Genomic DNA, 26,614 nt, shown 5'->3' with positions numbered 1-26,614 from the left:
AGTAATTTCAAGTGGCAGAATGGAGAAAAAATGACCTCAAACTCCCAATATCAATTTTCCTTCTCAGCATCTATTTCACATTTCACTTATTATCTGAAAATTCAACATGGGAGGTAACGGAAGAGAAATGGAACTGAAATACTAATCACTTTTAATAGTATACAAAATCAATTATAATTAGTATTCAACAAAATCATCTTTGCTTTTGGCCCTATAAGGACTACAAACAATATTACTACAAACAAAGCCAAATTGTTTTTCTAATATCTACACCTTCATATCCAGTTATAGCCCACATACCTAGACATCTAAAAAATATTATATCATTTAACAGTTCTTGCTAAGAATAAGATATGTTGAAATATAGCATGTTGCATATTTAGGAAGACTTGAAAGAAGTACTTTAAATTTTGGGGAAATTTTTTTCAAGGAAAACTATGTTTCTAGTAACAAGGAGGAAATTCAGATTTTGGAGGTAAGACATCAAGTCTATGTTAGCACAGTAATAAGGGTGATAATTTGGGTGTCCAAGATTTTGCCCAGATTACTGTCTGCATCATTTATATTAAAAGTCAAAATTTCCCCTATATGCCAGAGAAAGGTTGACAGAGCTTTGTTTATGGGAAGAAAAGTTTAAGATATAGTCGTGTAGGTTGGAGATGAAAAATATAAGAGAACACAATTTTGTTTTGGTTGTAGTTTCTTAAAAATTTATCTTTAAAATATTTTTTTTTTTCCTGAAGAAATGTCCAAGTCTTGTCAGAGTTGAAATTGTGAGTTTGGTCGAGTTTATTTTTATCCTATTAGACATTTCAGTTATGGGTCTCCTATGCTTTTATCATTCATGAGCATTTGCAGCTTAAAATCTGTAAAACCAGCCTGGTTTGATGGTGCATGCCTGTAATCCCATTGGAATGGTAGTCTGAGGTAGGAAGATCCCAAATTAAAAGCCAACCTCAGCAATTTAGCAAGGCACTAAGGAACTAAGCAAGAGTTTGTCTCTAAATAAAAAAAATAAAATGGGCTGGGGATGTGATTCAGTGGTTAAGTGCCCCTGGATTCAACTGCAAGTGCCAAAGAGAGAGAGAGAGATTTGAAAAACAGATAATACTCCATACTACTTTGTGAATTTGACTCATTTTTTCTTATGTTCTTGATATATGGCAGATAATGGTTTTGTTCTCTACCTACCCTTAAAATCGGCAATGAGTAGGAAGACTTGGAATAGATCCGTGTTTTCAGTATCACTCTCTTTTCATTTTTAAGTGAATTGATTAATCCAGTTCATTATCATTTTAATATGAATAAAATTAACCAATGTTATAATGTAGACCATTTGGTTTTAACTTATTCATTATTTGCATATGTGACCCTGAGCCCCTGATAGGCATATGCCAAAAGAATTTTTAGTCTATTCTTAAGTTCTCTGTATACTTTATTTTGATCACTAAAACGCAGAATTATGTTTACTAAAACATTCTACATGGTATGCATTGGAGAACTGTAGAAGCCTTGAAAATATGATAATACACCACAAATAATAAATATTGAGCAGAAGCACACTTATCCCAGTAAGTATACTGAAGCATACTGAAGATGTAGGTAAGACCAAAGGTACAAGATAATCTTCCTAATTCATTAATGTATGGGCAAAGTGTCAGTGGTAATGCAGGCCTGTAACTCCAGCAGCTTTGGAGTCTTAAGTAGGTAGATTATGAGATAAAAGCCAGCCTCAGCACCCCGAGCAACTAAGCAAGACCCAGTCTTAAAAAAAAATTAAAAGGACTAGAGATGTGTCTCAGTAGTTAAGTGCCCCTGGGTTCATGTATTCCAACTCCTGGTACCTCTGAAAGTTTCTTGTGCACAATGGAAGAGAGTCATTCCTATCCAAAGTCACAGGGTAGGTAGCAACATGCAGAGCCAGTTAAATTGAAAGATAGTGAGATAAGAAAGAGCCTGAATGGTTCCAATATAAACAGATAGGTAGATAGATAGATAGATAGATAGACAGACAGATAGATAAATAAAGGAGATGCACACATGAAGCTAGATTTGTTCTGCTTTCTATTTTAGCCTTCAGATTATTCAAGTCAAAAAATTCTATCACCTGGATGTTCTGAGAGAGTCCTCACATGCATGTATTTTGTGATTTTGATTATGATTCATGCTATTTTTGTCTTCTCTCCACTTTGAAGACTCTTGTGACAAGTTGGTTTTAACCTCAAGTCTGAATTCTGATAGTTGAATTTCCTTCTCTGTTTCTCTGTTCTAAAACCCTCTCTGGGTTACCTGATGATGGCTTTGTCCTTAGGGAATCAGACCATCAGTCCTTCCTTGCTCCCCACATCCCGTTTGCTTGCTTCTGTGGCTTCAGTGTCCATTCTCTCCTCTTCATTGACCACTTCACGAAGCTTTCCAGAGAGATCTCTTTATTGTGCTGACTATGTTGGAATCTGTTGTTTATCTCATTATTAAAGCTAATTAATACTAAGTAATGGAACAGAAATGTGAATGAGAATATAAAACATAATCTCTTGCCTCAAGGTGTTCTCAGTTTAAAATAGAGGGTTTCACTGTCTATTGGTCTCTTTTTTTACAGGAGGAAACACCAGGTAACCACAAGGAACAGAAAAGGGACGTATCCCAGGTAGACTGAGAATAATCGTGGCCGTAGAAGTTAAGCACTATTAAAGAAATGTTCCTGAAAAATTGGTTGAGCAGATGTTATCGGGATTTCTCCCATCTAAAGTCGCTTTTCTCCTTATGGGTGCATTGGAGAAGCTACAGTTCTCTTGTCATTTAAAATCAGCAACAAACTTACTAAACAAGTGGTGTCTCTTGCAAGTCTGGTAGATTAGAGAAACAATGAATCAAGCATTGTTCTTTTTTAAACAAAAAGTTAAAGAAGCCATTGTTTTGGTCTAAATTCCCTCAATGAGTTCCAACAGATCACAATAAAAATCAACATGGAGTTAATGACACTAACCATCCATATCACCAAAAAGAAATGAAGTTATTTTTTGTCCTTCGAAAAAAACAGAAGAATGAAATAGAAAAATTTTTCAATGAGCCAAACATGACAATGCTCTCTTTACTTTAATCTGTGTACCTTTTAATACTTACAAAAAGAAACTGAAGCAATCTGATATTAACCAGTCATTTTTCTACTTTTCTGTCTCCATGTTCCTTCCTTAAAAGGACAGTAGTTTTGAAATAACAGCCCTTCTGTGTCTTAATAAATAAATAAACAAATAAATAAATAAATAAATAAATAAAAATTTAAAAAATGAAAAGCTTTTGGGCTCATTCTAAGGAACACCTATTCTGTTTTATCAAGTAAGTGTTGCTTCTTAATCCTGGAATTAAAATTAAGGCCAATTAAAATCTTTAAAATAAATTATAATTCTATCATTTAATAATATCAATATCTTTGAGTTCAAATTTGATAAACTTTATGACAGAGGGCAAATTATTTGCTATCTTCATGTCTGAGTTTTCATAGAGATAATTTCAGACATTTGGGTATTCACCACAATGCCATATTTTATGAGCTATTTCTAAGTCTTATAGAAAACTTGATAACTCTTCTGTTAATAGTTTTTGTAGGAAAACTCATGAATATGCTTTGGATCTTTGTTCCACATAATCTTCTTTCTCTCTAACAAGAAAAGATATATATAACCTCTATCAGCCAGCTTTTACACTGCTCTTGACTGATAAGGAATAAACTCATTGAGGATCTCTTTCTCTATCAATATGACCTTATAGAATATGTTAGAAGAGTGAAAATTTAAAAGTAAATAAATAAAAATGAATTGTATTTATTTAAAATGAGATCCACACAGTTATTTTAAGCTTTACATATTATTTGTTTTCAAAAACTTGTTCCACATGGATCTAATCTTGCAATGTTATTTTGACAGAATGTTAGAATATATAGGTTAAAGAACAACTTAGGCTATTCTTAGTCAAAAAATCAAGAGCAGAAATGAAACCATAGAATTGGTGGACTTGATACTGAAAATAAGAATTTCATCAATCATTATCAAAATACCTCAACATTAATATTAACATTTTATAGGTATTTTGAAATACCTGAAGGCAGACCTTAGCAAGCAGAGACAGCAAGTCCACTTCAATAAATCAATTCATATTTCTGGAAGTCTAAAAATGAGCTAAAAAGTTATGATTGTGCATCAAAGAGTTTTCATTGTTGGTATTATATTTTGACATGACAGATATTCACAAACAGTTGACTTAGCAGCATCTACATCCAATATTCTTATTTTAATTATGCCAATTCATATAACCAACTTATACAATAAGTAGGAAGTTGACAGTGAGAGGGTACAGAGAAGCCTATTGTAGGTGATATTTTGTGAAATTAATATTGTAATTTTCATTTATGCTGTTCAATCAATGAACTAGATTATAATATGAGTTTGTTACTAGGAAAAAAAACCTGAATAATAGTTCTAGAACTCTATGTTCTAGTGAGTGTAAATATCAACTTCTATTCACAACCCAAAAGTTGCAAAGATTGAAAAAATCATTCCAATTATTGCCACAAAAATGTAAATCTTGGGCTTGCTTCATAGTGAAGGACAGTGATGGATACAAGATTTTACTCTATTGAACATGCAAAATTCTATCTACTATAGTTTTATTTATGATGGTATAAGACACCAGAAACCTGGTTCAGAGAAAAAAGTTTTATTGTGAAACACAGCAAGAAGAATTAGGTTCACATTCTCATCAGTTTTCCTTGTGCCCAAGTTCTGTGAGGCAGGACAGAGCATTCCAGGTGGATGCCATTCACACAGTGGGTTTGCATCACAGCTAAGCAACCCTGAGTTTGTTCAACTGTAATCCTTTATATTGGGCTGCACATAAATCTGCCCAATCTTTGCTGCTTGCATTGAGAACACAGTCTGTATTTTCCAAGACAATTTGCAATTTAAAACTCCTGGGACAGATAGTCCAAAACAAAAGTGCCTCTGTGTATAACATTGGAGAAAGGCAGGGGTGCTTGGAGAATTGTTTCCCAAAGTGATCCTGTCTGGGAAAACTTGAATACATACTTGAATACAACTGCAGGCATGCAGTTGGTTCTTTTCAAGTCATGAGTGTATTTTAAAATGTTGAAAGCTTATTCTTCAATTTTTCTAAATACCATTTTCCCCATAGGCTCTGACTTTTGGCATTTCATATAATTATCTTGCACACGTGGCCATTACTCTGCTGGCAAGCATTTAGTGATGATATTGATGATCTGGCATGACATTTTGGGTTATTTGATTGTGCACTCACTATCATCTCTAATTGTTATTCAATTTGCTATTTATGATTTTCTCTGAGTATCTTAGAAATTCTAGTTTCTAAATTGAGAGTTGTTAATGGCTTTATAAAACTAAGATATGTGCTTATCTTACTTGTACTAATTAAACAAAGGATGAAAATGCAAATCAGGATGAAATCTGTATTCAAGTTTTCTAGAGAAAGACTTTTTTCCTCCTCTTTCTTTTTCTTTTTCTTTCTTTCTTTCCTTTTAAAAACTTTTTTTAGTTATAGATGGATGCAATATCTTTATTTCGCTTATTCATTTTTATGTGATGCTGAGGATCAAACCCAGTGCCTCACATTTGAGAGGCAAGCACTCTGCCACTGAGCCGTAGGGAGAGTCACTGTTAGACCAGTCCACTCTAACTCCATGCAGATATACAATGGCTAGGAAAAGACCTGTGCTTAAATATATTTTCTCTAAGAAGTTTACTTCCAGAAAACAATACAGCAGAATCACAGTACAATGAATATTTGTGCTTCAGTGACAAGATGAAGGATTTGTGATAAAAAATGTTCTTCTCCAGTGTCATCATAAACATGATGATACAAATCACCTGTCTTAGTAGTCAATACATCAGTGTTTGTAGTCAATACATCAGTGTTTGTACATATTAGTTCATTATTTTGCAGACTTATTTAATGATATCATGAATGCATACAGTACTAGTGTATAAGTCAACTTTTTGACATTCTCATAAAATACTTAAGAAAAGCAACTTAAGGGAGGAAATTTTATTTGGGCTTATGGTTTCAGAGTTTTCAGTCCATAGTCTCTTGGTCCCATCACTGGGCTCTTCACTCCATTGTAGCCAAAATAACAGAAAGAGCTGGGGCAAAACATTTCCAGATGGCCCTAGTGACCTACTTTCCTTCCAGTAGGCTCTACCTCCAACGTTTTCTACCAGCTCCTAATAGTCTATCAATGTGAGCACTTTAATGGATTAATGCATCCAGGAGATCAGAGCCCTCATGATCTGATGACTTCCCAAAAGCTCCATGTCTGAATATTGTGGCACTGATGACTCAGCTTTCCCCACATGAGTCTTTGGGGGACCTTACAGATCCACACTATAACAGAATGTTTTATTGTCAGACTAGGTGGATTAAGGATGGCTTGCATAACTGCTTTTCAGAACTGGTATGCATTTAATTTATGAACGATGAGCAAGTCCACAGTCACATCTGAATAGCCTGTGTGACACCACTGACATGAATGTTCATCTCACTTTTGTTTTCATAAGTTCAAGTCTTATCTCAAATTATCCTACAGATATTTTCACAAAAACCTTTTAGAGAAACTTGATTTTGACTTAGAATTATTAAGAAATCTGCAGAATTTAAGCAATTATGATACATTAATGAAGCAAGTCTGCAAAAAAGGAACTTAACACTAGAATCTGATTTGCCAGGGCACTACAGAATAGCAGGAACCACGGCAAGTTGGAAAGTGCATACTGCTCCTCAAGTACAGCAACTATTACCCAAACTTGGTGAGAAAGTTACGTGTTGGCAAATTTTTCTAAAGAAAATTCAGAATTTTATGTAAACTCCTTTTTTTAAGGCTACACTTAGATTAGCTGCCATCTTTTGACCTTTGCTATCGATGTGAAGTGGCACTTGAAAACAGGTGCTGCTAAATTCTTTCATTTTCTAATGAGCTACTCAATTGTCTTAGTCAGGAGGGAATTTAGGCTACTTGTGTAAATGTAAAGAACATGAGGGCTGGGGATGTGGCTCAAACGGTAGTGCGCTCACCTGGCATGCGTGAGGCCCAGGTTCGATCCTCAGCACTACATGCAGACAAAGATTTGTGTCCACTGATAACTAAAAAGTAAATATTAAAAACTTTCTCTCTCTCTCTCACTCTCTCTTTAAAAAAAAAAAAACAAAAAAAAACAAAAAAAAAAAAACCATGCCGTGTTCTTAGGGGCTTCTTACACACAGATTTGGTCTCATTAGGAAGAAGGCCTAAATCATCTTTCTTTTTCATGTGTGTTTTTGGATGAAAGTTTTCTAATAGTAGAGAGGATAGTCAAAAGAGAAAGTTAATTGTTTTGCTCAATTAATATTCTTGATGTAATCAAACAATGAAAGGTCCTCCAAATGTAAGATGCAATCCTCATGCTTGGATTTTTGTGAATTTGTTCTTGGGGAACCTGGGTGCAAAGAAAGTCTGGTCCTTTTGCTATGCCTACCTTGGAACCAATGCAATTGATTTACTGAACCCTTTAAAGAACTTACTTTAAGTTGAAATAGCCTAATGCAGAAATCTACCAATTGTAAAGATTATATGATCCATTTTCTCAAAAAGACAACTATATTTAGATATCATAGTCAATCCTCCTTAGACTCTGAAATTTTATGTACTCCTGTCATTGAATAGGTAACTACCCTTCTTTTGTTTTCTTAACTATTATATAATGCTTTAGAAGTGCTTGAAGTGATTTCCACAGTCAATCCTGAATTTTAATGATAGGAAAATTAATCCTTCTAGGCATTAATTATGTAACAAGCACTCTGGGATTTGAGAAGGTGTTTGTTATAGTATTGAATTAATGATTAATAATAATTATAGAATATAGTGAGTTAGAAGAATATTGCAATCAAAGGTATTTACAGAAAATCCTAATGTGAAATATACAGATGGGCTCCCTCTGGTTGTCTCTAATCTGACAGGAACACATAATAAAATGGGAGAAAGCAAGTAAGTAAATAAGTATTTTAAAAAATCAATTGTACCTGCATTCAAGTCTTTATAGTACTAAATCAACAATCAGCCATACACTGTAAAGCACAGGGTAAAGGTATCAACGCAAGGTTGTGGGATGCCACCCAGAAACTAACATTGCACTGCACATTCTTAGCTCTGGGGTCATTTGGGGGGGGGGGGCATTAGGAATATGCTTCACTTAATGGCTTAAGACAGGTAACATACTTATAACAATATTGGTCCAATAGGGTAGCATTTTGGGGACTTCAGTGAAGGCATATATATGTGTATATACATATATATGATAGTATGAAGAGATTGAGATCAATCGGAAACATTAAATCACTGGCCACATTGTTTAGTCACTCCATTTTACTTTAGAAAATAAAATAAAAAAAATCTCTGCTTTTCTGAAAACTTACCACATATTTTCAGTTATTCCTTTTTAATCTCTGCATTTGCGTTCAACTTTTCTGTCTTGCATTCAAATACAATTGTCCTTTTTATCTTCAAAGTAAATGAACAAAAAACCCACTTTATGTGAAACTTTCACCTTTCAGGTGTCTCTCTTTTTACTTCACAAACTATTTAAAATAATTGTATACTTTTTCTTGTGTTTACTTTTATTCTGGCATTGTTTTTATTGTTCAACTTATTCCAAAATGGTTTAAATTCTCATCAGCCTGCATGGAAAGGTCTTCCAGATTCTAAGTAACTTCCCAGCTCATCATTCTTAATTATATCTCTTCTTTAGAAAGTGAGCATTCAATATGTACTCAAGATTTCCAGGAAAATGTGTTTAAAGAGCTCTTCTCCTTTTCTAGAGAGGTGCCAATGGTTGTGATAGGATGTGGTTGCCAGCCTTAGAAGGGTCATCCTACTTAACTTCTCAGCTGCATAATTTACATTCTTCCATTCCACCAAATATTTGAAATTCAGGGTGTATTTCACACTTACCATGTTCTCAATTTAGACTAACATTTCAAGTTTTCAATAAACATATCTGGTTACTTGTTACAGTATTGAACAACAGCAGAGCTCTACACCCTTGCTTAGTTATGCCATAGTAATCTTTATTATCTCATCGAATGCACTATTTTTTCTCAAAAAATACCTTCTACGATCCCAACCTTCTGGTGATCCAAGTTGAAGTATGTTTGATATGTGATATCATTTTCCTCTTATCAATAACATTTTCTTTGTTTTAAAATTACATTTTGTAAAGGGCGTTCAGTTTTTTGACATCCCAGCAGAGCAGGGATTTTTTTTTTTCCATTGCACTTCCAGGTCTTTAACTGGGTAGCTAAGTACTAATAGGAATGTAAAGTACATATTATATTGATGGGTTCAAAAATGTTTAAAGAGTTGAATGGATAGGAGGGACAAATAAATACTGGAATAGAAATGGACTGAAAATGAAGGCAAACTCTCTTATGTAAAACAAATGTTATAAATTTATATTTAGATGGACATAAATTTAAAATCTGATTTTCCTTCTTTAGCTGGGTAAATTGGGAAGATTTCTTAGGATTTTAATTTTCATTAATGTTTCACCAAATTAGATATGCATAAAACGTGCATTAAAATGGATTAGCATCACTTTCCTATGCCATTTTCTGTCTGAGATTATTGAGGTTGAATATTTACTGAAAAAATAGTATAGAACTATGTTAAATCTTATTCTACACAAATGTGCATATGTAAGAATGGTATAGAGGTCTTCTTTACTCTTCTCTGAGGGCATTTCTCTACCAAAGTCCCTAAAATTTTTTTAAACACAGAAATTAATCTTATTTACTTAGTACCAGTGATAATATAATGTATTTATTTCATAAATATACATGGCTTAGGATTATGGAAACATAAACTTTCCAAACCCATAATTTGTAAAATTATATTTGTGTTAGCATTGGTTTTATCCTAAAGGTAATTTTTCTTTGGCCTCAAGGGAGCTGGTGACAGGGGTCTCCACTACACCTTCAGTTTCTATAAGGACTTATGCTGACTTAAAAATTGTTATTCTCTTAGGAAAAAATTTGTTACACTGAAAAGACACAAGGTAAAATCAGTAAAAGGAAAGGGCACATGGGGCACAGTCTGACAGACACAAGGTGCAGACTTTTAGGTTATTCTTTTCAGTAGGATTGAACAAATGGTGTCAGTTTTCCCAAGAAGAATGTGTAGCAATAAAATCCAAAGAACTACCAATGACAAAACTTTGCCTGAATCTTTGTTTCCAGAAATTTTATTAGAGGTTAGTCGTGTGGGCCATGTGGCACTATCAGCTACTTAGATTCCAGACCCTTATAAAGCAAACAAACAAACAAACAAACAGATGATCACCATAAATCATTGTCAGCTTAAACTATGTAGTCAAAATGGTATTTTTGGCCTCAGGCATACAAAAAATTTTCTCCTGGGGAAGAACATAGCAAAGGCTCATAGATCAGCATACAGAACCCAGACTGAAAGCAGGCCTGTCTTAGAAGTACACATGATTCAGCCAACCCAATTTGGTGAACCAATCCTTTCCTATGCTATGTCTAAGAGAACAATATCTAGAACAAAGGAATAAATCTTTACCTCCAGTGTTTCTTTCATAAGAATCAGGACTCATTTTCAAAACATTACTAGTGGATGTTCCCTAAGGTGTTATATATCCAAAACACTGCCACCCAAAAGAAAAGTGATTCATCATTGGCCTTAATTTTGTATTTATGTTATGTTACTGGAGGGAAATAACTAAGCACAATTGAAGCTCTCTTAGGAAGAGGGAAGGAGAGAAAAAAGTATTGAATTGATAGCCAAAATTGTTTTCTATAACTCACTTTATAATACTACCTATTCTGACAGAAAAACAAAAGCATAAGCAATGAGAATATATCTGGACTGTGTGTGTATGTACACAAACACATATATAATAATCATGTATATAATTATATACATATATAATCTATTTGTCTCTTCATGTATATATATATATGTGTGTGTGTGTGTGTGTGTGTGTGTGTGTGTGTGCACGCGCGCGCACTCACTAGGGTCTGAAATATATCCCAGTGGTTCATGTGTTAAAATTTTGGTTCCCAGCTCATGTTGCTCTTGGGAAGTGGTGCAATTTCTAAGAGGTGGAAACTCTTGAATAAAAGTTATTTGGGGGATGCTTTGAAGAGGTTATTGGGACCTTGGTCCCTTACTCTCTCTTTTCTCCCTGTTTACCAGTAGGTAGGTGGGCCATCATGCATTAGGTGAGCAACTTTCTGCCACATATTCCTGCAAGAGGGACAAAAAACAATGGACTGAAACTTCCAAAACCACTAATTAAAATTAATTTTGTCTCTTATTAAGTTGATTATGTTAGGAATTTTTTACAGAGATGGGAATTTGACTAACACTACATATATATATATGGATGTGCATGTGTAATATGCTCTATAGTCTATGTACGAAAAATAAAAATCAATTGAAATATTAAAATTGCTTTCAAATAAATATTCTTACTGTGGAATGTTGAAGTTCTTTGCAATACTATCTTTTATTTTTTTCTGAATAAACTAACTTCTCATTTTCCTGCTCTTACATCCGAACTTACTTTCAATTCCATAGAAAATGATTGTTAAAAACTTCATGAAATATTAATGCTTCTCTGGATCTAGTTTTATTCATTCCCTTATCCAAGCTTTTAGAGAAAATTGATGTACATAAAAATTGTCTCTTGTCCTGAATACCTTTTATTTATTTTTTGATGCTTCATTCTACCCTTTGTCCAGATGACTAATGTTCTCACATTTCAATGTAAAGAAATTAATTCATTTTATGTATTTCTTATCTAACTTCACAGATACTTGCAAATTTAAGTTTGACTCCAGGAAAAACATTAATGCTTAAACCAAAGAAATGATAAACTCTTCTTATAACTCTAGAAAAAAAATGAGAATAGGAGACTCAAATCATAGAGGCCATTTCTCACACTACAGAAAATCTGTTATATATTATTTGCTAAACTGGCCATGGTTTCTCCTTTTGGATCCTCTCTTTGCCCCTACTGACACCAAAGACTCTTTAAAAATACTTCAATTGTAATCTTAAAAGCTTAATGAAAGAGAAAACCTTATATTTTTAATTAGCAAACCAGAATGTGACTAGAAGTTTATAAGGACTTTCATAATTGGCCTCAAAATGCTAGTTTGACCCATATGAAAACCATTTCCCTCTACTGCCCTTACCTCTATATGATGTACAAACCCTTAGTACCAAATTCTCTAATAGCCTGTAGAGATTTTTCAGTCCTTTATTTTTTTTTTCAATTCCCATTTCCATTTCCTGTATTATTTTAGTGCACTTACTTCTTTTGGATTCCCATTATGGTAGGGAATGGCCACTTAGTTCATCTGCTCAGCTACTTCCTAGTTTTCTTTATTTAGTTCAAATATAACAGTTTGCCAGTGATCTTTCAGATACCCTTAGAGAATATCAATTACTCCCCTTTCTAAGGTTACAGAGCATCACATACCAATCTGTACAGTTTTTATAACATTAAACATATATGTTTTCCTTTAATACCTAGCATAATATCTGTCTCATAGTAAGTGATCAGTAAACCTGTGGACCAGAAAAATGTTTAAAAAAAAAAAATACACCAGAGTCAAATACAAATGACTTTGCAAAGCTTGTCCTTACAGTATAAATCAAATTCCAACATCTGGCAAACTATAAGGCGAGCATTATCAACAAAAGTAATTAATAGAGTAGTAGTGGATTTCATTAATGAGATTTTTTTTCTGTCATCAACAGAAACTTATGGAAATATAATAAATAAAAAGACAAGCCTGTTAAGAATATATATACATATAATTTTCATAAAATCTAAGACCAGGCTCACAATTGGTCTAATCCAAGGAATAAAACTCTGCTGTATCTCCCTCTTTTCTTTCTTTTTCTTAAGGACCAACTTCTCTGTTTTGTTTTGTTTTTTCTACAGGTGGATAGGGTAGATATAGGAAGCGAGAAGAATATAAGTTAGACTCAGTTTCCAAAAGATGGCATGGGAATTGTCAAAGAAGTGTCAGAGAAAGCATAGATACCAGGAGCAGGTTTTATCAAGCAAAATAAGGGTAGGTTTTCTCCATTTTTCTACCTGAATTAATTCTTTATCTGATTGGGAGGATGTTTTCATTCACTGTCACCAAACTCCTTTGAAATGTGCATACTTTTCTGTACAACTTAACTGTATGTATGAATGTAATGTGACTTTTCTTTAACTCCTGTAATCCTTTCTACTTATTCTTAATACTTTATGCAAGGAAACTTCCCAGAGTCTGTCTCTGACATCACTAGCCAGGCTTTAAACCTGGTCAATATTATGTGTTGGTCAGAAAGGATATTTGATTCCTCCTCTTTTGAGCCTCTGATCTAGTCATCTTAATTCTCTGTCTTTCTGCATTAGTCTTGATATATTCTGGCTAAGGATTCCTGTTATTGTTAAAGACATCTTAGAACTGCATTGTCCAATATGGTAATTAGCCACATGTGGCTCCTTAAGTTAAATTTGAATGAATTAAAATGGATTAAGGTTAAAATTTTAGTTCTTTAATTACATTAACCACACTTCAAAATGTTCAATTACGTGTACATTCTTACTACCTTACATTGCTGCTGCATTGGTATTACTGCCTTTAAGAAGAGTTAATAGTCCCACCTGCCCTTCCAACCTCCTAAAGAGCCAGGTGTGTAATGACTACTACATTATCTTTAAGTGAATTTCTTATATTCCTCACAGAGATTTTACAGGGTGCTAAAGGATTTATCTTCCCAAGACTAGAGATATAGTTGAGTGGTAGAGCACTTGAAACATGAGTTAAATTCCCAGTATTGCAAAAATAAAATAAAATAAAAGGTGTTAAATAACTTGTCCAGGGTGCACAACTCTTTAAAAAGACGAAAAGGTATTCACAAAAGTAATTTAAAATTATTTATTATTACACTATAAGATATTAATATAGGATGCTATTAGGGAATACTGTTATGGAATTCCCATTAAATTTCCATCTCACTGGAACTTTATTAATTTACAAAGTCTGGCCCTATTCAATCTTGTAAATTATTTCTAAACAGGAAGGAGGAGTTACCTAATTTATTGGTTTGACTTGGATGAAGAAAAGAGCATGCTTTGCTCTGGTTTTTCTATTTTTTTGTTTTTTTCTCTTCTTTCTGGAAAATCATCTGCTTGCAGAGAGCAGATTGTACCAAATGCTCTCAGTCATGTGGTGTCTTTCCATGGTGGTGTGGGAAGGGGTCTGAAATAATCTCTTTTCACTGATGACTGAGCTCTTTCAGTACCATTAAATCTACTGAACCAGAATCATGAACCACTTTATTTAAATTCCATTTTATTAGAAATAAGGATGATTACTTCTGTCTTATTCTTTATCTTTTAATTTCTTAAAAACTCAGTTAAAAATAAGATGTTTCATGCTAATGGGACATGACAGTCAATATCAGATTGTTGTAATTTCTCTACAAGAAAAACTTCAAAAGAAAAGTGCTACTATTAAAAGTAATATTGTTTCTATATTTGTTTCCATGTATTTAGAGAACAGTTTCTGTTGTGCATACAACAAAGTGAAGTAAGAGAATTGAGGAACTTAACTCTTTTTAATTTTTTTTTTTCTTTGTACTGTGGATTGAACTCAGGGGCACTCCACCATTGAGCCACATCCCCAGACCTATTTTGTATTTTATTTAGAGCCAGGGTCTCACTGAGTTGCTGTAAAATTTTTAAATATTTATATACTCACATTTCGAGCTCTTTAAGAAAAATGAAATGACATTCAACTTCTTGCATTTTTTCCACCTTATTAAGTATGTAAACCTTTTTGTCCAAACTAAAAGCAGATATCTTATTTACATAAAAGCATAGTTTCTTAGATGCATTCTATAATATTTTCAAAGCTTTTAATAGTGGAGGACTCTTGGTAAATAAAATCTTTAAAAATACATATATAAATACATATGTAGAAATAATACTAATTTTATGTGATTATTTTATTGAAACATTATATACATTAAATTAAAATAATAAAACTACATTTTATTAATTGAATAATCATTTTACTTGGAGAATGTAAATATGAGGTGAGGGAATAGGAGATATAATGTAGTACAAAAATCAGGATTTCTTTTTCCAGTGCTAATACTGTAATCATCTGTGTTAAGTTCCATTGTAAGATACTTTTCAGAAATTTAGTATAAGAGTTAACAGTGTAGTAAAACAGTTCTGTAAGGTTTTCTTAAAATTCACTGTGGATACTTTGTAGTTACACCCATATCACACCTTTCATCTATATTAACCCTTTTTAGAGCTGGAAGGAACAGGGTTTCTAAAGGTGAGGCTGTTTTTGCCAAGAGTGACATTTTAAGATACCTAAGAAGTTACATTAAAAGCAAGACAGTTGATCAATATATTTACTTTGTGACTTGATGTTTCCAGTTTGAATGTCTGAAGTTTTCTAAGTACATAGTCTGAAAATACACAAAGTCTCAAAGACTTTTTTTTTTTTTCATTTTCTCAACTGTTTGATGGGGTTATAGATGAAATGTCCTTAAAATCAGAGCTGAGAGGACTTTTTCAGGGTTTCTATATTCAGGGTATTCTGTAAGCATGGAAATGTCTTGTGCAAGTAAAAATAGGGACTTCATCTTTCTGAAATAATTAGAATCTGTTTGCTTCCTATGATGAGTCTTCCTTCCAAGGGTCACTTGTTACAGATGATAACGTCAGGTATTCATAGCTGTGTAGTCTCATTCTGCCTAGCTAAGCTATATGAGCAGACATGAAATACTGCTTATTAAAAAATAACTTACCAATACTTTTAAATAGGAAAATAATACTTTGGTAATGTGCAATATCTCATTGTACATGAATATTTTGAGCTCTGTTAATTTTATTGCATTTAAAATTTCAATTGATGATATAATATGAAATAATTCACCAAATATTTCTCAAACACCGTTCTATTTTATGCTATAAACAAAATAGGTCTCTAACACTTTCATGTCTCTGGTACCTGAGGACAAATCATTTAGAAGGAAAAGAAGGAATACATGAGAATAAAATGCCTGTTATGAAATATTCAATAACAATTGACATTTACACAATTAGGCAAAGTAGCATTGCTTCTTTGAAAAAGAAAACATAACGAGCATTGCAATAAATGTTCAAATTAGACAGGCTGCAATTATAAGAAGACCAATAGGACACTCTTTAAAGGTTCATAAAGCTTCCTTCAGAATACTTAAATCAAGGAGAAGATGACCAAGTAAACTAATTGGACTATATTTAGTTTTCTCATTCTAATCACAGAATTCTTCACTATATGTTCTTTTACTTTTTAATGTATATTATCTGGGTTTGGAAAAATAACTATAATGCATGAAAACTGAAAACATGTATTCAAGTTTTAAAATTTATTTCTTTTATTTCCCAGAGGAATGAAGAAAAAAAATGTTTTAATTAGGAACACATCAGAACACCAGTGGGACAGAATGTTTCCTCTGGAAAAATGGGGTACAACAAACTATGTAAAAGTGATATATTTGTTCTATTTCTGCCATTTTCCCCCTGAAAAATATATGGTTGTTTATGCCTCTATAAAGTGAATCAGACCAGGATACCTACCCGGGTGGTTGTGCAATAGCTGAAGAGAAAGAATTATTGACTGTAAGTGGATACCTGAATGATAAGAGGAAGTCTGGTTGTGATTGACAATTATGTATAAATTTCAAATCATGCCATATTCAAGGTAAAGGAATTTTTCATTCTTGGGGCTTCTAACATACATACATCCTTTCTTTAGGTAATTGCCTTTATTGATGGAGGGCTAAAACTGTCTGCCATGCCTAAAGCTAAAAATGCTAGATACCTGTCTTCTGCAACTATCTAGGACCTGGGCTACATGACAGTTCATTTAGTGGTGGGTGCTCCAGAGAATCAGGGATAATACTAGCACCGTGTTTCCAGGCACAAATGGAACATTAGGGAAAGTTCTGAGAAGAAGACAGTATCAAAGAAACAAAGAAATAAGAACCACACCAAGGTAACAATTTCAGGTGTGTTTGTGGCACAAAGACTTGCCTTAAAGGAAGTAATTTGGAAGTCCACTCTGATTCTGAAGGAATGACATAGTCAAAAAATCTGAAAACTCACCTAAAAGTGGTTTGAGCAATTGAGACTTAAATACTCTATCCTATAGAGAGCAGGATGGAAGCTGCAGATGCCACACCTTCCCAAATCAGCCACTTTAGAGGTACTTGTGGAGGATGAAAATGCAGTTCCCAGAGTTGGGAGTTGAGATCTAAGAGGACAGTGGGCAAGTGAATTCCCTTTAGAAAACAGAAGAGAACTCCCTAAGGGAACTTTTCCCTCCCACCATTTTCTCTCTAGAATTCCATTCTCACTGTAAATCAAGGATGATGTTTGTGTATCATTCACCTCATTTTTATAATGAAAATTTTATTGTGCTGCTTTTTTCCCTACAATATCGCTGTCTGTGAGAAAAGGGGTATTGGAATCTTGCTTTAGCTTTCACAAACTACAGGAACAGAAAGGATCTCTGACAGATGAACCTTGAATTGAGTGCAGTTAGCAGGTGCACCTTGTGGTTATCTGCCCTGTGTACTGGTGGGCTTATGACTTGTTAGATTGTCCACTGGTATTCAACAGTGGGATTTGGCACAGATGCCTTGTTGCAACCCAAAACATGTGCCCCGTTTTATGGATTAAAGTTCTTCCAGTAAACCTACCGCAGGTAATTATATTTCTAGCCCTCTTCATCCTTGTCCCTGACCACTGGAAGCTTGTGCCTCCACAAAATGATATGGGAGAAAAAAATGATGGTTGTAATTTCTGGGTAAATATAGGTAAGAGGAGCTGGGGTTGTGGCTCGGTGTAGAGCGTTCGCCTAGCACACATAAGGCACTGGGTTTGATCCTCTGCATCACATAAAAATGAAATAAAGATTGTGTTTCCACCTACAACTAAAAAATAAATATTAAAATAAATACATTAATAAATATAGGTAAAAAGTTTTTGAGATTTTTTCCTGGATTTAGAAAAACAACTAAAATGCATGAAAACTGAAAATGTGTTATTTCTCTTTTTAATATTTAAACTTTATGTCAATGCCAAGGGTGAACTGGCATTCAGGCAATGAAGGTATAATATCTTGTATAGGCCTGTAGCCTTGACCATTGGCCAGAAGTATAGACCATTCCTACCCATCATCAATCAGAAAGAACATTGATATTTACCTCAATACAAATTAAACTAAACTTCTACTGACACAATTCCCAGATATGTTGACATGATAGTAACCTAATTAAAATATATAGTACTTGATAGCAGAGATATGTACAATGACTCACTATTTTTATTATCAGCTTGAACTTATATTGAATGAGCCTTCTAGCTAATAATAGTGATAACACATATTATGCTATTTTTTCATGAAACAATTTTGAATGTAATGTTAATATTATGTGCTCCCCCATCATTAAGTACCAGACAGAATTTAGTCAGGAAAAGAATTACTATAAATATTAAAGAAAATATACACTTAATATGGGAATTTGAAATAAGTTGAACGTGGGAGAAAATAGGATAGTTAATATTTAGAAGCTGGAATTACTAAGTCAACAAAATAGTCATATGCTACACAAATCATATATATGATGAGGCAAAACAGAGCATAAAAAAATTCAGGAAACCATTCAATTCTAGATGCTTAAGTGGCAACACAAAAGGGGAGCTTATGGAAAGATGGGGGGAGGCACCATCACTGTTGAGTCTGGTGACTGATAGTTGTTACCTCTGTGGCAAGCAAACTTCTGTGGTAACTACTATTTAACTAGGTCTTTGGCCAGGCATTCAGCAGTGAGTTTGAGATTGCTATTGGTCAGCAATGCCAGTTGCCTGAAAGTTAAGCTAGACATGAGTGAGAAAGGTAGCAAGAACAAACAGAGATTCATGAGAGCCTACTAATATTATATTGCCCTTCACCATGTAAGACCAATATAGCCTTCTGAGAAAAATGGCCTCTGAAACCTGATACCTTCAAATCAGGTATGAGTTCCTCTACCTAACTAACTGGAATCTGGAACACTCTAAGAAAATGGATTCAGACAAATATAAGTTTTCAGACTTATTCAGGAACAAAATGACAACACAAAACCCAACACATATTATTTTCTAGGTAGAAGTGATTTAATTTTTTTTTAATATTTTTTTATTGGTTGTTCAAAACATTACAAAGCTCATGGCATATCATCTTCCATACATTTGATTCAAATGGGTTATCAGCTCCCATTTTTACCCCAAATACAAGTTGCAGAATCACATCGGTTACACATCCACATTTTTGCATAATACCATATTAATGACTGTTGTATTCTGCTACCTTTCCTATCCCCTACTATCCCCCCTCCCCTTCCCTCTCCTCTTCCCTCTCTACCCCATCTGCTGTGGTTTAATTCTCTCCCTTTTTTTTCCCTTTCCCCTCACAAACTCTTATATGTAGTTTTATGTAACAATGAGGGTCTCCTTCCATTTCCACACAGTTTCCCTTCTCTCTCCCTCTCTCCCACCCCACTCGTCTCTGTTAAATGTTAATCTTTTCCTCATGCTCTTCTTCCCTGTTCTGATCTTGGTTGCTCTCTTTATATCAAAGGAGACATTTGGCATTTGTTTTTTAAGGATTGGCTAGCTTCACTTAGCATTATCTGCTCTAATGCCATCCATTTCCCTGCAAAATCCATGATTTTGTCATTTTTTAGTGCTGCGTAATACTCCATTGTGTATAGATGCCACAGTTTTTTAATCCATTCATCTATTGAAGGGCATCTAGGTTGATTCCAAAGTCTAGCTATTGTGAATTGTGCTGCTATGATCATTGAAGTGGCAGTATCCCTATAGTATGCTCTTTTGAGGTCCTCAGGGAATAGACCGAGAAGGGCAATAGCTGGGTCAAATGGTGGTTCCATTCCCAGCTTTCCTAGGTATCTCCATACTGCTTTCCATATTGGCCTCACCATTTTGCAGTCCCACCAGCAATGTACAAGTGTACCCTTTTCCCCACATCCTCGCCAGCACTTATTGTTACTTGACTTCCTAATGGCTGCCAATCTTACTGGAGTGAGATGGTATCTTAGGGTGGTTTTGATTTGCATTTCTCTGACTGCTAGAGATGGTGAGCATTTTTTCATATACTTATTGATTGACTGTATGTCTTCCTCTGAGAAGTGTCTGTTCAGGTCCTTGGCCCATTTGTTGATAGGGTTGTTTGTTATCTTATTGTTTAATTTTTTAAGTTCTTTGTATATTCTGGATATTAGGGCTCTATCTGAAGTGTGAGGAGTAAAAATTTGTTCCCAGGATGTAGGTTCCCTGTTTACCTCTCTTATTGTTTCTCTTGCTGAGAAAAAACTTTTTAGTTTCAGTAAGTCCCATTTGTTTATTCTTGTATTTAATTCTTGGGCTATGGGCATCCTATTAAGGAATTTGGAGCCCGACCCCACAATATGTAGATCGGAGCCAACTTTTTCTTCTATCAGGTGCAGAGTCTCTGGTTTGATATCTAGCTCCTTGATCCATTTTGAATTAACTTTTGTGCATGGCGAGAGAAAGGGATTCAGTTTCATTTTGTTGCATATGGATTTCCAGTTTTCCCAGCACCATTTGTTGAAGATGCTATCCTTTCTCCATTGCATGCTTTTAGCGCCTTTATCAAATATAAGAAAGTTGTAATTTTGAGGATTGGTCTCTGTGTCCTCTATTCTGTACCATTGGTCCACCCGCCTGTTTTGGTACCAGTACCATGCTGTTTTTGTTACTATTGCTCTGTAATATAGTTTGAAATCTGGTATTGCTATACCGCCTGATTCACACTTCCTGCTTAGAATAGCTTTTGCTATTCTGGGTCTTTTGTTTTTCCATATGAATTTCATGATAGCTTTATCTATTTCTACAAGAAATGCCCTTGGGATTTTGATTGGCATTGCATTGAACCTGTAGAGAACTTTGGGTAATATTGCCATTTTGATGATGTTAGTTCTGCCTATCCATGAACAGGGTACATTTTTCCATCTTCTAAGATCTTCTTCTATCTCTCTCTTTAGGGTTCTGTAGTTTTCTTTGTATAAATCTTTCACCTCTTTTGTTAGGTTGATCCCCAAGTATTTTATTTTTTTTTTTTTGAGGATATTGTGAATGGGGTAGTTTTCCTCATTTCCATTTCAGAAGTTTTGTTGTTGATGTACAGGAATGCCTTTGATTTATGCGTGTTGATTTTATATCCTGCCACTTTGCTGAATTCATTTATTAGTTCTAGTAGTTTCTTTGTAGACCCTTTTGGGTCTTCTAGGTATAGGATCATATAGTCCGCAAATAGTGATATTTTAAGTTCTTCTTTTCCTATTTTTATGCCTTTAATTTCTTTTGTCTGTCTAATTGCTCTGGCTAGTATTTCAAGGACTAAATTAAATAGAAGTGGTGAGAGAGGACATCCCTGTCTAGTTCCAGATTTTAGAGGGAATGCCTTCAGTTTTTCTCCATTTAGAATGATGCTAGCCTGAGGCTTAGCATATATAGCTTTTACAATGTTGAGGTAAGTTCCTGTTATCCCCAGTTTTTCTAGTGTTTTGAACATAAAAGGATGCTGTACTTTGTCGAATGCTTTTTCTGCATCTATCGAGACGATCATATGGTTCTTATCTTTAAGTCTATTGATGTGGTGAATAATATTTATTGATTTCCGTATATTGAACCAACCTTGCATCCCAGGGATGAATCCTACTTGATCATGGTGTACAATTTTTTTGATATGCTTTTGTATTCGATTTGCCAGTATTTTATTGAGGATTTTTGCATCTATGTTCATTAGAGATATTGGTCTGTAGTTTTCTTTCTTTGAAGTGTCTTTGTCTGGTTTTGGGATCAGGGTGATGTTGGCCTCATAGAATGAATTTGGAAGAGCTCCTTCTTTTTCTATTTCTTGAAATAGCTTGAAAAGTATTGGTATTAATTCTTCTTTGAAGGTTTTGTAAAACTCCGCTGTATAGCCATCCGGTCCAGGGCTTTTCTTGGTTGGTAATCTTTTGATGGCTTCTTCTATTTCTTCCTTTGTTATTGGTCTGTTTAGATTGTGTGTGTCTTCCTGACTCAATCTGGGCAGCTCATATGACTTAAGAAATTTATCGATGTCTTCACTGTCTTCTATTTTATTAGAATATAAGGTTTCAAAATACTTTCTAATTATCTTCTGTATTTCTGTAGTGTCTGTTGTGATATTGCCTTTTTCATCCCGTATGTTAGTAATTTGAGTTTTCTCTCTTCTGCTCTTCGTTAGCTTGGCTAAGGGTCTGTCGATCTTATTTATTCTTTCAAAGAACCAACTTTTAGTTTTATCAATTTTTTCGATGTTTTTTTTTGTTTCAATTTCGTTGATTTCCGCTCTGATTTTAATTATTTCTTGTCTTCTGCTATGTTTGCTGTTGTTTTGCTCTTCCTTTTCTAGGGTTTTGAGATGTAGTGTGAGTTCGTTTATTTGTTGGTTTTTTCTTTTTTTGAGGAATGAACTCCAGGAAATGAATTTCCCTCTTAAAACTGCTTTCATTGTGTCCCATAGATTCCGGTATGTTGTGTCTGTATTGTCGTTTAACTCTAAGAATTTTTTGATTTCCTCCTTTATGTCTTCTGTAACCATTGATCATTCAGTAACATATTGTTTATTTTCCATGTGATGCAGGATTTTTCCTTCCTTCTTTTATCATTGATTTCCAGTTTCATTCCATTATGATCAGATATGGTGCATGGTATTATCTCCACACCTTTATATTTACTAAGAGTTGCCCTATGGCATAATATATGATCTATCTTTGAGTAAGATCCATGAGCTGCTGAGAAGAACGTGTATCCACTTGATGATGGTTGATATATTCTATATATGTCAGTTAAGTCTAGGTTATTGATTGTGTCATTGAGCTCTATAGTTTATTTATTCAGCTTTTGTCTGGAGGATCTGTCTAATGGTGAGAGTGGTGTGTTGAAATCACCCATAATTATTGTGTTGTGGTCAATTTGACTCTTGAACTTCAGGAGCGTTTGTTTTATGAACGTTGCTGCACCATTATTTGGTGCATATAAATTGATAATTGTTATGTCTTGTTGGTGAATAGTTCCTTTTAGCAGGATATAGTGTCCTTCTTTATCCCTTTTGATTAGCTTAGGTTTGAAGTTGATTTTATTCGATACGAGTATGGCCACTCCTGCTTGCTTCCGAGGGCCATGTGAGTGGTATGCTTTTTCCCAACCTTTCACCTTCAGCCTGTGTATGTCTTTTCCTATCATATGAGTCTCCTGTAGGCAGCATATTGTTGGGTTTGTTTTTTTGATCCAGGTTACTAGCCTGTGTCTCTTGATTGGTGAGTTTAGATCATTAACGTTTAAGGTTACAATTGAGATATGATTTGTACTTCCAGTCATGTTTATTTATTTATTTATTTTACTTTGGCTAGTTTTTACTTTTTGGTTGTTTTCCTCCCCCTTTACTGAGATACCTCCCTCTGTTGGTTTTGGGCACTATTTTTCATTTCCTCTTCTTGTAGAATTTTGCCCAAAATGCTCTGCTGTGCTGGTTTTCTGGCAGCGAATTCTTTTAGCTTTTGTTTATCGTGAAAGATTTTAATTTCATTGTCAAATCTGATGCTTAATTTTGCTGGATACAGTATTCTTGGTTGGAGACCATTATTTTTCAGCGTTTGAAATACATTGTTCCATGATCTTCTCGCTTTCAAAGTCTGTGATGAAAAATCAGCTGTTAACCTAATTGGTTTACCCCTGTATGTAATCTGCCTCCTTTCTCTCGTAGCTTTTAATATTCTCTCCTTGTTCTGTATGTTGGCTATCTTCATAATTATATGTCTTGGGGTTGGTCTATTACAGTTTTGGATGTTTGGGGTCCTGTAAGCTTCCAGGATTTGGCAATCCATTCCATCTTTCATCTCTGGGAAGTTTTCTAGGATTATTTCATTTAATAGGTTGTCCATTCCTTTGGTTTGAAGCTCTGTGCCTTCTTCTATCCCAATGACTCTCAAATTTGGTTTTTTGATGAGATCCCACATCTCTTGAATAGATTGCTCGTGAGATTTAAGCATCTTTTCAGTGTTGACTATGCTCTTTTCAAGTTGATAGACTTTGTCTTCATTATCTGATGTTCTGACTTCTACTTGATCTAGTCTATTTGTGATATTCTCATTTGCATTTTTAATCTGGTTTAAGGTTTCTTGCATTTCTAAAATTACTGTTTGGTTTTTTTTTAAGATCCCTATCTCCTGGTAAAGCTCGTTCTTTGCAGTTTGAATTTGTTTGTTTAGTTCAATTTTGAAATATACTTTCAATTCTTGGACTTGCTGTCTCATGTCTTCTCTAAGATTCCGTTCCATCTGAGTTAGGTATGCCTTGATTTCTTTCCCTGTCCATGTTTCTGATGCTTCTAGGTCATCCTGTAGATTTAAATTGTCCTGCATTATCTGTAATCCTTTTTTCCCTTGTTTTTTCATGTTGTTCACGTTACTTTCTTGCTCTGTTTGACTGCTTTGTAACTGCTTTCTCCTATACATTTGTTTTGGCTTTGTTTATCACTGTTGTCTCTCCTTTGTGGTGGGAGATTATGCCTGTAAATGTTGGGCTCTATTGTTCTTTAGAGCTGATTCATTCAATTTATAAAGGGCTTCGGGATTTTGTATGCATATAGTGGTTTGTTTTTTGTTCTTAGGACTTTAGGTTAGGTGCTATGCAGGTATAAGGGTTAATATGTCTAGGCTACTTTAGAAGGATTGTTCTACTGAAGGGGGGTACTAACCGTCGATTGGATCAGGGTGTTGGTAGTAGCTAGGCGTTTAGGAGCACTATAGACGTCCTCGAAACATTCACCTATTTGCATTTAGACAGTTACACGAAATAGAGGACGTAATGCTTGGGATGAAAGTAGGGGGGAAGGGGAAGGAAGGTGCTCTTGAAAAGAATGGAGAGGGAGAAAGATAGCATAGAGGAGAATGGCAGGAAGAATAAAACTTGGAAGGGGAGAGAAAGCGGGAAAAAGGGAGAGAAAAAAAATGAAATAAGAAATAAAATTAGGTCTTAGAGATCCATTTTCTTCTCTCCCCGTAGGCAAAGCTGTGCCCTCCGGGCTGAGATTTGCCCTCAGTGTGTCAACAGCAATCCCTGTAAGGCAGCTCTTGGGAGTCTCTCAATCCTGTTGGTCCAGAGCCGTTTCACTTCTACGGCCCCTCCTCCCCTTCCTCCTGCCAGCCAGCCAGGTCCTGGTCACTGGAGGCAGTTCCCCAGGGATTTGGTTACACTTTCAGCCCCACCGAGTGCTCTATTTCCCTAACGACTGAGCACTCTCTCTGTCATTCATCTAAGCCCCAGTGCTGTGGAGCTGTGGTCTGGGAATCAATAGTTTAATTTTTCCGGACCCCTTTGGTGAGCACTCCTTCGGAATCTGGCGGCTAAGACCATTGGTGTCGCCGCTGGTGGTAATGGGAGTTGGGGGTTGAGGATCCCCTCTGCTTCCCTCAGCCCCTACAATCAAGACCGCTCCACTGGCGGTAGGAGGAGTTGGGGGTCTGGGGTGTCCTCTGTTTCCCTCCGCTCCTACCATCAAGCCCTCTCAGTTGGCAGTTGGGGGAGTTGGGGGTGGAGAGTCCTTTGGCCCTTACTGTCACGCCCACAAAAAGATTATGAAGTTTCCCGGTTGTTTGTATCTGATGTGAGTGGGAACCACACAACTGCTAAAGTAGAATCTGCTGGGAAGGAATCTCTTTGGCCGATCTTTGGTGACTTCCCCTCTCTGCTACGGCGGGCCCCTGGCTCCTTGCAGGAATGACCGAAGGGAGAGGTGGAACTGGCTTGTCACTGGTCTGACACAATCTCTGGTTTTAGATCCCAGTTCGCTAATTCATAGAGGCTTGGTTAGATTTCCTTCCCGTCCTCTCAATGGGGGGAGCCCTTTCCCGGGTGGGCAGGGCCGTTAGCAGAGCCGGAAGGGCACGGGCCTTCTGTCGGGCCAGGTGGGGACCCTTCTGGCTGCGCTGGGCCTCCGGGGGCACCCACAGAGCCAGGCAGACGGCGCCTGCGTGGCTAAGAGCCGGGCGGGGTGACCCTTCGCAGAGCGGGCGGGCCGCCAGGAGTGCCGGGATGGCGGGAGCTGTCTGCCGGCCGGGCAGGGACCCTTCTCGCCGAGCAGGGCCGCCGGGGGCGCTTGTAAAGCCGGGCGGCTGCAGCCGCGTGGCTAAGAACCAGGCGGGCGGGGTGGCTGTTCGCCGAGCGAGAGCAGGGCTGCCAGGGTAGCCGGGATGGCGGGAGCTGTCTGCTGGCTGGGCGGGGACCCTTCTGCCGCGCTGCTCTGGGCCGCCTGCCGCTTGCAGAAGCGGCCGGTGGCCGCGGGATTGGACTCTGCGCCCGCGCTGCCGGTCAAGTTTCACTGTCACGTCTAATAAACTTACTAATTC

This window comes from Callospermophilus lateralis, chromosome 10 (genome assembly GCF_048772815.1).
Source record: "Callospermophilus lateralis isolate mCalLat2 chromosome 10, mCalLat2.hap1, whole genome shotgun sequence".
Lineage (NCBI taxonomy): Eukaryota > Metazoa > Chordata > Mammalia > Rodentia > Sciuridae > Callospermophilus > Callospermophilus lateralis.
Note: the sequence above shows the minus strand (reverse complement) of the source record.